Source organism: Bos javanicus, chromosome X (genome assembly GCF_032452875.1).
Source record: "Bos javanicus breed banteng chromosome X, ARS-OSU_banteng_1.0, whole genome shotgun sequence".
Classification (NCBI taxonomy): Eukaryota; Metazoa; Chordata; class Mammalia; order Artiodactyla; family Bovidae; genus Bos; species Bos javanicus.
In genome coordinates, this window is record NC_083897.1 from 124,568,811 (window position 1) to 124,580,429 (window position 11,619).

At 42.2% G+C, this 11,619-nt stretch overlaps 1 non-coding gene across 1 annotated transcript; it reads right to left on the reverse strand.

Annotated features, from left to right (window-relative positions):
* Positions 1-1,248: 1,248 nt before the first annotated feature.
* On the reverse strand, positions 1,249-1,356 carry LOC133243562 (U6 spliceosomal RNA). Its single transcript, XR_009735118.1, has one exon. It is a non-coding gene; the product is annotated as a U6 spliceosomal RNA (small nuclear RNA).
* Positions 1,357-11,619: the final 10,263 nt, after the last annotated feature.

Consider the following 11,619-nt stretch of genomic DNA (forward strand, 5'->3'; position numbering starts at 1 on the left):
TGCTGGGAGGGATTGGGGGCAGGAGGAGAAGGGGACGACAGAGGATGAGATGGCTGGACGGCATCACCGACTTGATGGACGTGAGTCTGAGTGAACTTCCGGAGTTGGTGATGGACAGGGAGGCCTGGCATGCTGCAATTCATGGGATCACAGAGTCGGACACGGCTGAGTGACTGAACTGATCGGACAGTGAAAGTAAAATGTGTTCTTAAAACTCAAGACTATCTCAGGGCAGTTTCAGTTTTAACAATAGGAGCTGACAGGTCCTCTATACTAGGAGAAACTTTTTAGTTTTCAGGAAAAACGGTAACATTTAAACCTTAAAGAAATCAGGATGCACTGAATAAATGCTATAAAATATTGTAGTTTAACAACTGAAATCATAAATGGCTTTATCTAAACACATCCCTCAGTGTGAAGATCACACAACCAAAGTGATTTGTGAGAAATGCATAACTGCATGAAATTAAAGCTTCATGAATATATACATCATCTGCCATGACTTACTAGTTTTTCAAGCATCTTTGGGGGCACTGTAACATGCATTTTGTCATTTTATTTTCTTCTTATCAACATAGTTGGATACTTTCATTAACTAATCATTCCTAAAAATAGTCTGTCTTCTCCTAATGAAACTAATTGATTGTATTAACTATATCAAAATTTCTACCACATATTTTTTAAAACTCAAAAATAATTTGTTAAAATTGAATGCATCTAATTTCAGGGTTGAAAGATGTATATCTTTACTTTAAAATGGTGGGAAAATCTATCAGAAAGAGCAACCTACCAAATAATTCACACTATAGAAGCACATGCAGAGTCCTATTTTTTAATACCTAAAGCAGTCAAGAGGAGAAGGCAGAGGCACCCCACTCCAGTACTCCTGCCTGGAAAATCCCATGAGCGGAGGAGCCTGGTAGGCTGCAGTCCATGGGGTCGCTAAGAGTCAGACACGACTGAGGACTTCACTTTCACTTTTCACTTTCATGCATTGGAGAAGGAAATGGCAACCCACTCCAGTGTTGTTGCCTGGAGAGTCCCGGGGACCGAGGAGCCTGGTGGGCTGCTGTCTCTGGGGTCACACAGAGTCGGACACGACTCAAGTGACGCAGCAGCAAAGCAGTCAAGAAGGCAAATACAAAATTGCAAGTTGGATGTAATCTTAAGTTTTCTTTTGGTAAACTTTAAAAATATTCTGTGAATCCTGTTAGTAATATTATTATTTTTTTAATGTTCAAAACTATAAGAAATATGGAACACTTCTCCGAATTTGTGTGTCATCCTTGTGCAGGGGCCATGCTAATCTCTGTATTATTCGAGTATTAGTATATGTGCTATTGAAGCTTCTAGCACTGTAACATTATTTTGATTGTGCAAAACCATCTTGGTTATAATGGGGCATCTGAAAGCACAATGAGTACAAATACCTACTTTATCTCCTAAAAGATAAGCTTTTTAAATTTTCAGATATGACACATTGAGACATGTCACTTTGTGTAAGTTAGCACTTCTGCGTATAGGAGATTCTGCCACTGTGACGAGTGCATGGTAGCAGCACACAACCTCCTGAGATTGGCAAGGTCAGCTGAGGATTTGACTTACTTGCCATCAACTGCTGTAATCACAAAACAGATGGATATTGTTCATTCTTGTGTGATATTGACTCCATGCACCTAAAATAGGCTTTAAAGACAGTATGGTTCGGTGCTCTATTTACCTTTTAAATGAGTTTTGTTATTTAGGTTTATGTGCATAAACACATCATCATCCATCCAGCCTTCACAGCTTTCAGGGTGGGCACATCAGCACTTAGATGCCACCCAAGAACCTCAGAGAAAGCTTGTGAACATGTAACATGGTTCTCAGAATGTCTTGCCTCTGTGCTTGGTAGAGCCCACACTCTGAAATGTGCTATGAGAAATATCTGATTCAGCAGGATTATTCATTGTCCCCCTGGGAACTTGGATCCTCTTAATTTGGGCCTGTGGAAAGGGGAGTGGGCAATGGGTGACAACTGGAGGTGCTTGCAACTAGAAAGTCAGTGTCAGCTGAGGATACTACAGGAAGAGTAAAAAGCACCAGAAAGTTCTGTTGCCCTGAGCACATCAGTGCATTTGTGTAGTGCCATCAACTCCTACATGCTCCCTCAGTTGTGTCTGACTCTGCGACCCCATGGACTATAGCCCACCAGGCTCCTCTGCCCATGGGGTTCTCCAGGCAAGAATACTGGAGTGGGTTTCCATGCCCTCCTCCAGGGGATCTTCCCGACCCAGGGATCAAATCCAGGTCTCCTGCCTCTCCTGTGTTACAAGCAAATTCTTTACCACTAAGCCACTGGAGAAGCCCATGTATGTACTTATTAACTTTTCTCCAAAGAATTACCCCACACACTCTGATTAATAATGGGGAGCCCCCAATGTGCTCAGATTCCTCAGACACCTTATATTCTTAAAGATCCTGCCAAGATTGGGATCCAAGGTCATGGTTTAAAGCAGAAATCCCATTTCAGCCTATTGGTAGCAAGGACATGACACAGAAGGGAAATGGGCAGAGTCTAGGGCTTATCTTCAGAGAAAGCTCCAGGCCCCAACAAGCATGTGCACAAGTGCTCCTAAGCCATCAGACCTCTGAGACGGGGCACAAAAGGCCTTGGGAACGCACACATGAAATTTCAAATGATTTCTCAAAAAAAACAAAAATAGAGTTGCCATATGATCCAGCAGTCCCACTCCTGGGCATGTATCTGGACAAAAATATAATTCTAAAAGATGCATGCTAGTTCATAGCAACACTACTTACAATAGCCAAGACATGGAAACAATTTGTGCTATAAGAAGCCTTCCTCAGCCATGTCTTCTGGGTTTCCTCTGGGGGAATTGCTAAGCACAGCTGGCCTCCTCAGGGGCGTGGGGATATACTAGGTCAGTATTTTGTACCTGAAAACAGACAATGTTCATTTTTCTAATAAAATAACTTAAGGGACAATGAGACAGGATATGCCTCCCGAGGGAAGATCACACCATACCCTACAGACTTGCCAAAGATACTGGACTTGAGCCCATTCAGATCTCTGGATCCAGATGACAGCAGAAGGGAATAAAGGAAACAAGGCCAGATTGCATCACCCAAGAAGAGGAAACAGCGAACCCCAGACACTGAAAAATGGTGTGGGTCGATTGGCCGGAATATTTCAACAGATAAATTATAAGAAAGGGACAGAAGGGAATCTGGATTCAAAGACTCAAAAGACACATCAAGTTTTTTAAAATGAGCTACAATGGCACCCCACTCCAGTACTCTTGCCTGGAAAATCCCATGGACAGAGGAGCCTGGTAGGCTGCAGTCCATGGGGTTGCTAGAGTTGGACACGACTGAGCAACTTCACTTTCACTTTTCACTTTCATGCATTGGAGAAGGAAATGGCAACTCACTCGAGTGTTCTTGCCTGGAGAATCCCAGGGGCGGGGGAGCCTAGTGGGCTGCTGTCTATGGGGTCACACAGAGTCGGACATGACTGAAGCGACACAGCAGCAGCAGACCAAATCACAATGACTAGGGAGAAGACCCTGTGTAATAAAATGATAAACAAACAAAAGGAAGTGATTGCTGTGAAAGAGCAGTGGGTCCTTTGGGACTGGGCCTGAGATCGGCACTGGGAGGGACTGGTGCAGCTTGAGTTCTTGACCTGCATGGTAGTTATAAGGGTATTTATCTTGTAAAAATTCATTAAGGTACACTGGATTTCATAGTAATGATCAAAAAACAGAAAAGCAGTCCCTTATCAACTAGGCAATGATGTTTCTAGAAGCTGGCCTGGTCCTCAGAGCTGAGTCTGGGTGTTCTTCTGAACAGAAATATTTCACAGACCATCAATGTCAGACAAGGCCACTCCATGACCAGGAGTGATCAAGACAAAAATGAGACTGTCCTGAATACAGAAGGCAAAACATGAGCATTGTAAGGTCAAAAAAATGACCAAACGTGTCCTGTCTTGCTCAAACGACTGGCTTCTACCAACTATAGCTTTGTCCTTGATATAGTTCTTCTGCCTTATAACTAAGATTAAAATACCCAATCATGGAAAGACACCCACTTATTCAGTATCCACTCTAAAGCAAAACTCTATTTTCTCAAACTCTCCTCCAAGTCACCTAACACAAGCCCAAATTCTAAAATAAATCCTTTTTAAAAACCTCTTAATGAAATGCCAGTGGCTCCCCATGATGGGAAGTCTCTGCACAGAGCAATAAACCCAACATGTTCTACAATAGGTTCATGTCAACTACAGGTGTTTCTAGTGGTCCTTGGATGGAGGTCTTTGGATAAGATAAAGAAACAAAGAAAGAAAAGGGGAGGAAATGCTCAGAAGCCAAGTGTCACTGTCTGTCTAGAATGTTCCAACTATACAGAAACCTCTTCAAGGCAAAATAGTCAACGTGCATATTGGCTGTAACTGAGAGTATACACTGCTGTATGTGGAAACATTTCTATTTCCTGAATCTTTGGGGAAATGGAGAAATACCATGGCAGTTGAGTGCACATTGGAAAGCATTTTGAAAACATCTGGATGTAAGTTCCAAAACTCTCTGATTTCTCTGCTGGTTTCACCCACAGGGAGGAAGCCAGACTGCTTTAGACAAATCAGTAAGTTACTCTGAAGCCACTTGGCAATGAACAAACTTAGGAATCAGAATTAGTGTGGGACCCAACACAGAAGTCACCTGAAACATTCGTGTTCATTTCAGGGTGAAAAAAGCTACATGCACAGATCATAGGCACAGTCCCTCATATTTGTGATGGTATGGCATCACCGACTCAATGGACCTGAGTTTGAGCAAACTCCCAGAGATGGTCCTTTGGAGAATGACAGGGGGGCCTGGACTGCTGCAGTCCATGGGGCTGCAAAGAGCTGGACATGACTGAGCAATTGAACAACAAATTTATAAATCTTAAAGGAGCTTTCAAATACCTTATTTTTTTACCTTCAAAATAACCCCGAGAAAACCTGAAAATACATTTCTATCCCTAGTCTACAGATGGGGAAGACAAGAAGCTGAGGTGACAAACTCAAGCACTCAGAACCAACCAGGGCAAAAGACATGCCTCTGAGTCCCTTGACTTCTCACTTTCAAAACTGCTCAGTTGTGGCAAACTTTGATCCTTTCAGGACAGATTTGTCTGAAAGAGTTGCATTTTATTTCAACAAAGTCTGGCAAGTAAGATATGTAATACTTTCTATGTTTAAAGACATCTAAAAGCTGTTATCCTTGAGAATCAGGCTGATTTTGGTGTGTGGGGAGGGTTGATGTTTCCTGGCTCTTTGGCCAATTCTCTTCCAAACTATCAAGCTGTCTCCAGGGGAGAGATTTAAAATTTGTGCTGTGAGGTTGGGTAAATATGCTTTGAGGGAATGGAGGATTTCCAGGGAACTATGGTTAACATGTTATTACTCTATTGCTCTTCAGGGATTTGTGAACATAAGCCAACATAGTAAATTCTATGGAAACAATACGATGATACAATATTTGCTTCCAGAACTTTCAGTCCACCCACTCAAGGAGTGCGGTCTGACCAGGCTGTACAAGAAGACACTTTGTATTGTGGTGACTGAGCGGGCCCTTGGGCAAGGCCTGTGACCTTGTGGAATCTATTTTGTTGTTGTTCAGTCACTAAGTTGTGTCCAACTCTGCGACCCCATCTGTTTCCTTGTCTGTAAAGTGGGAGGTGGAGCTAAGGGAAGTAGGTGGCATCCAGCAGGATTCCGTGGCCCACATTCTCTTTCCTTGGGGCTCATCCCTGACGGAGTGGTACCTTGAAACATCACTCTCCTACATGACAAGGCTCACTGCTCTGCAAGGGTTCCTCACCCAATGGGACCCGTAACTTCTTCTGACAAATTGTTTATAGTGCCCACTTTCATTTCCTCACATGAAATTCACAGACAATATAACCCTTATTTATCTCCCCTTCAAAATGGTTCACTGCTCTAAAAGTCATATAGAAATTAATAAAAGAAAAGTAATTTTTCATAAAATACATTGCAACTTATAAACAGTCAAGTGTGACAACACTAGAAGCATTGTTGCCTTCTGCCCATTAGAAATTTTTTAAAGGTTCCATGATCAAACAAATTTGGAAAGTTTTGGATTAAATCCAAAATCCAGTACTTTCCAGAACTTCTCAGAGACTTGTACAAACTGTCCATTGCCAAGTTACAAGGGAGAATTTCCTATACAGCTTTCCCCCAAATCACAAAGACCAGGCAAACTATTCTTTAGGAATATTTCATACAACCAGTGTTGAGGGCATATTTGAGGAACATTTTCTTAGTCAAAGCTATAGTTTTTTCCATTGGTCACACATGGATGTGAGAGTTGGACTATAAAGAAAGTTGAGCACCAAAGAATTGATGCTCTTGAACTGTGGTGTTGGAGAAGACTCTTGAGAGTCCCTTGGACTTCAAGGAGATCCAACCAGTCTATCCTAAAGGAAATCAGTCCTGAATATTCATTGGAAGGACTGATGCAGAAGCTGAAACTCCAATTCTTTGGCCTCCTTATGTGAAGAACTGACTAATTTGAAAAGACCCTGATGCTGGGGAAGATTGAAGGCAGGAGGAGAAGGGGACAGCAGAGGATGAGATGGTTGGATGGCATCCCCGACTCAATGGACATGAGTTTGAGCAAGCTCCGGGAGATGGTGAAAGACAGGGAAGCCTGGCGTGCTGCAGTCCGTGGGGTTGCAAAGAGGCAGACACAACTGAGCAACTGAACAACAGCAACAACTATGGGTTATTCAGTCATGAGTGAAATTGTCAGATGTCCTCAAGAGGACAACATTGTCCCCCATTGAGAACTACTTATTTAGTAACATTAAATATATTTAAATAGGACTTCCCTAGTGGCCCAGTGGTTAAGAATCTGCCTGCCAATGCAGGAGACAAAGGTTCGATCCCTGATCCAGGAGGATCCCATGCACCACGATTGAGCCTGTGCTGTAGAGCCCATATGCCACAACCACTGTAGCCCATGTGCCCTAGAACCCACACTCCTCAACAAGAGAAGCCACTGCAACAAAGACCAAGGAAAGACAATATATATATATATACATATATATATATATATATATATTTATATATACAAGTAATATAAAATACTATCAGAATTTTTCCCTGTTCACATTTTGTGGAAGATATTTCATGCAGATTCTCCACATGCACCTTCTAATACCAGTCTTTATCATTCTGGGAGGCACTTTTGGAATCACCTAAAGGAAGCTTCCAGGCTTCCATCATCCTTCTAAGTTGTTTTGAGATACAGCCACTTGTATCTTGGGGCCACTGAACACTTTATTCTCAGGCATGTTTTTTTTCTTCATTCCCTGTGTAGACATTTATGATCTTCAGACTTGATAATGTAATTGCTTTTCCAGCACTTCTAGAAAGGCTTGTTCACACTGACATGCACTGACAGTGATTGCAAAAGGCAGCGTGGTGCGGGGCCAGAATCTGAGCTTCAGAGCCGGCCTGCTGTAGCCCTTCTCTGGCTTTCCCACTCCACTGTCCATGACCCAGGGCAGGGCACTGAGCCTTCCTGTGCCTCAGTTTTTCCCTCTGCAAGATGGCGGGGGAGGGGTACAGTTCCTATCTCATAGGTGTTTTCAGAGGATTGATGAGCTGATATGAGTAAAAGGTTTAGCCAATGCTTGGCCCCCAGTAAGCAGTCAAAACATATTAGATATCATCTTATGTCCAGGAAGAATGGCCAAATCTTTATTAAAATGTTTTACTAGTGACTTTCATAGGTATCCCAAATCAGGACTGACTGAGGTCATTTCGGGCTAATAGGTCTTCCACCAAAAATATCTTGTTGTTAAAATAATTTAGGGAGGATTTTGTGATATGAAAGGCTTCATATGAACTCAAATATAACATGGCTCCTTTCACCCTCCCACAAGGGATGCTTTTGAGAATTAATTTCCTTAAACTCAAGATGTGATGGTAGAATAATTTCCATTTCATTTATTTTTATTTCGCCCCTCAGCTTGTGGGATCTTAGTTCCCCAACCAGGGACTGAACCCCTACCCTCTGCAGTGAAAGTGTGGAGTCCTAACCACTGTACCGCCAGGGAATTCTGTAAATTTCCAATTTTGATAAGAATGACAAGAGTAAAGTCTATTGATTGGTTCAGTAGACAGTCTTTACTGAGGGCAGAGCTAACCCAAAGCACCAAATCATGAACTTGAAAATGAACCCACACGTAGACATGTCCCTTAGATGGCCACTCTTTCCTGGTCTCTCACAGGCCTGCAGGGGTAACCATGTGTCCCTGGATCTCACCCACTGGGCACACCCTTTTACACCCAAGAGTCCTGGTTTAGAAGATGAATTATAGGGACACCCTAGTCACGGAGAACTCTCCCTTTTTCCTGGTGTAAAATGTGTCTTCACTTTGTGTACAAATCTAAACAATCCAGCTCTTTAGAGTGGGCATTAAGGATGAGGTCCATGTGCCATTGAAGCCCTGCTTCCTCGTCCTTGCTGTCTTCCTGCCTTTTTCCCCTCTTCCCCCTGCCTTTCATTACTGTGTCTGAGACATTAAGCCCTGTGCTGCACGCTCAGCCCCTCTTTCTTCTTTCCAAGTGTTCTCTGTATTTTTCCTCTTCTTCCACTGCTCCTTGCCATCGGCTCAAACGTTTGTCCTCTGCATGGAGCCTGTGGCATTGCTAGAAAGATAGTGGTCTTTGCTGTCCACCTGCACCAATCTGTCATTATAGAACAGGAGCTGATGTGGAGATGGGGGAATCTGGACTGGTTTAAGTGCTGTGACTCACTATCACATGGTCTAATATTATTTCAGCAGAATATAATAACCATTTCAAACTCTACTATGGCAGCACTAGGAGTCACTGTTTAAGGCCCTAGGATGAGACCAAAAGATTTCTAGGATCTGGTTTGCTTACAGCCCAAGCATATTTCCTGCTTCTCTTCCCAAGTTCATCGTTTCTAGAACAACAGCTCAGTAAGTAGGAGGTCTGTGGAATGTGATTTAATAGATCATCATCCACAAAAATAGTCCCTCTGTCTTGCTGTAAGTGATTTGAAAGGAAAGCATGGCTGTTGGTGTCTTTTCTCGACTCAGGAGGCACACCAAGTCAAGGAGTCATCCTTGGGATCCTGAACTAGGGTCCCACCGGGGCTTGGGGTCAAGGTCAGGATATGTGAAGTCAGGAATCAATGCCTTGTGTTTCCAGGGTCTGTAAGAGTGAGAAGGGACTGTGCTGAACTCAGTCAGGCTCTGTCCCTCTCACACACACACACCTGACTGGAAAAGGGGACCCCACCTCCATGTTCCAAAGACAGCATCACCTGAGCCAGGCCAAGCCTGCATCCACTCCTGACAGCTCAGAGAAACAATTTCAGATCACATATTGAGCTCACTTTCTAAAACTAAGAAAAAACAAATGCAAATATCCTTTGAATAATTACAATGTCACATCTGAGTGGCTAGACCCCAGCAGTTCTCCCAGGCCTGGGTGGTCTCCACTTGTGCAGTTAGAAATGGGAGCTTTGGTTTCTTAACACATGGGCGCTTATGTGGAACCACAAAGGGTCTGAATTCTATATTTCCCATAGGAAGCAGTCTGCCAGTAAGAGCCAAGAGCACACAAGGGCCCCCAGACTCAGACCCAAGGCTCATTAATCAGACACTAGTACTAATATCTTTAAGAACAGAGACATAACTTTCCTGAACTTCACCTTTATTTTAATTACCGAATTTCCTGAGATGGAGGCAAAATAATTCTAATTCATACTCATCTGGATTTGACCTCCATGTGGCCAACAGATGTGTCAGTGGGTTGCAAAATATTTTTCTAAGATGAAATACTGCAGTGGCAAAAGAAATGAAGAACTCCTGCCCTGTTGCCAGACCCCAGCTTCCACCCACAGCAAAGCCTTCACCATGTAATTCTCTTCAAAGCTTCAACTAAATATTAAGCGAGCCTTGCATGAATTGAACAGACATTGGCAAGAACTTAAGAATTTAAACATTCTTCGTGTGACTTAAGTATATTGTTTTCAGGGGACTGCTGTCAGCCCTCCTTTGAGGGCCCTGCTTTTAGAGCCAGGAAAAATCCAGCCTGTAACTCTTCAAACTTTCAGAACTGGGGTATTGATAGGCCGAGATGGTGACTGGCCCTTGTGTCGGCTAACTAACAGACTAACTGCCTATGGTATGGAAACCATATGATGAGGGGACACAACTGGCCCCTCTCTGCAGAGGGCCCCCCAGGCAATGTGCAACAAGCAGCATGTGCTCGAAATTCCAGAAGCTCAGCATCTCACAGGAACTGCTTTATTTCATGACACAGACTCAATTATTGAGAACTGCAATAGAAAGGCTATTTTTCTGTCCTGACAGGTAGCCAGACTTCTTGACAAAAGTAACTTGTATTTTTTGGTTCTTCTTTGAGTCGTACTCTATCTTTCTCATTAGCCTGTGTTCAGGTCCTTTGCTTTCAATCTAGATAACCTCGCTGGCAAAAATAAATGGGATCATTTCTCTCTTTCACTGCAAATCTATCAGTATTTTCTCATTATACATATAGTAAAATCTGAAGTCAATGACATTGATAAATGTAAAGATACATATTATAGAATATTAGAATTTAGACAGAATGTATACTACTTATTTAAAACAGCTAAAGATTTAAAACAGTCTAAATGTTGATTGATAAGTAACTAATAATGGAATGGAATGGAGTGCTCTGCATCTGTGTGGGAGAAAAATGAAGAATTTCTTTCTACATTGATGTGTGAAGAACATCAAGCCATAAAGACTTAAATATAAGAGATGAGACCATAAAACTCCTAGAAGAGGACATAGGCAAAATATTCTCTGACACAAACTGTACTAATGTTTATTTCTATTGCCTTGGTCGGTATCCCAAGGCAATAGAAATAAAAGCAAAAATAAACAAATTGGACCTAATAAAACTTACAAGCTTTTATACAGCAAAGGAAACCATAAACAAAATGAAAGGACAACCTACAGACTGTTTAAAAATATTTGCAAATGATGCAACCAACAAAGGCTTAATTTTCAAAATATACAAATAGCTTATACAACTTAATAACAACAACAAAAACAACCCAGTCAAAAAATGTGCAGAAGACCTAAATAGATACTTCTCCAAAGACATACAGATGGCCAACAGGCACATGAAAAGATGCTCAACATTGCTAATTATTAGAGAAATGCAAATCAAAACTGCAATGAAGTATCACCTCACACCAGTCAGAATGGTCGTCATCAAAAAACCTACCGACAATAAATGCTGGAGAGGGTGTGGACAAAAAAGGGAACTCTTCTACACTGTTGGTGAGAATGTAAATTGGTGCATCCACTATGGGAAGAGTATGGACGTTCCTAAAAAAACTAAAAATAGAGCTGCCATATGCTCCTGCAATCCCACTCCTGGGTATATAAATAGCCAGAGAAAACTGTAAGTGAAAAATATACACACGCCCCTATGTTCACAGCAACACTATTCACAACAGCCAAGGCATGGAAACAACCTAAAAGCCCATTTACAGGTGAATGGACAAAAAAATG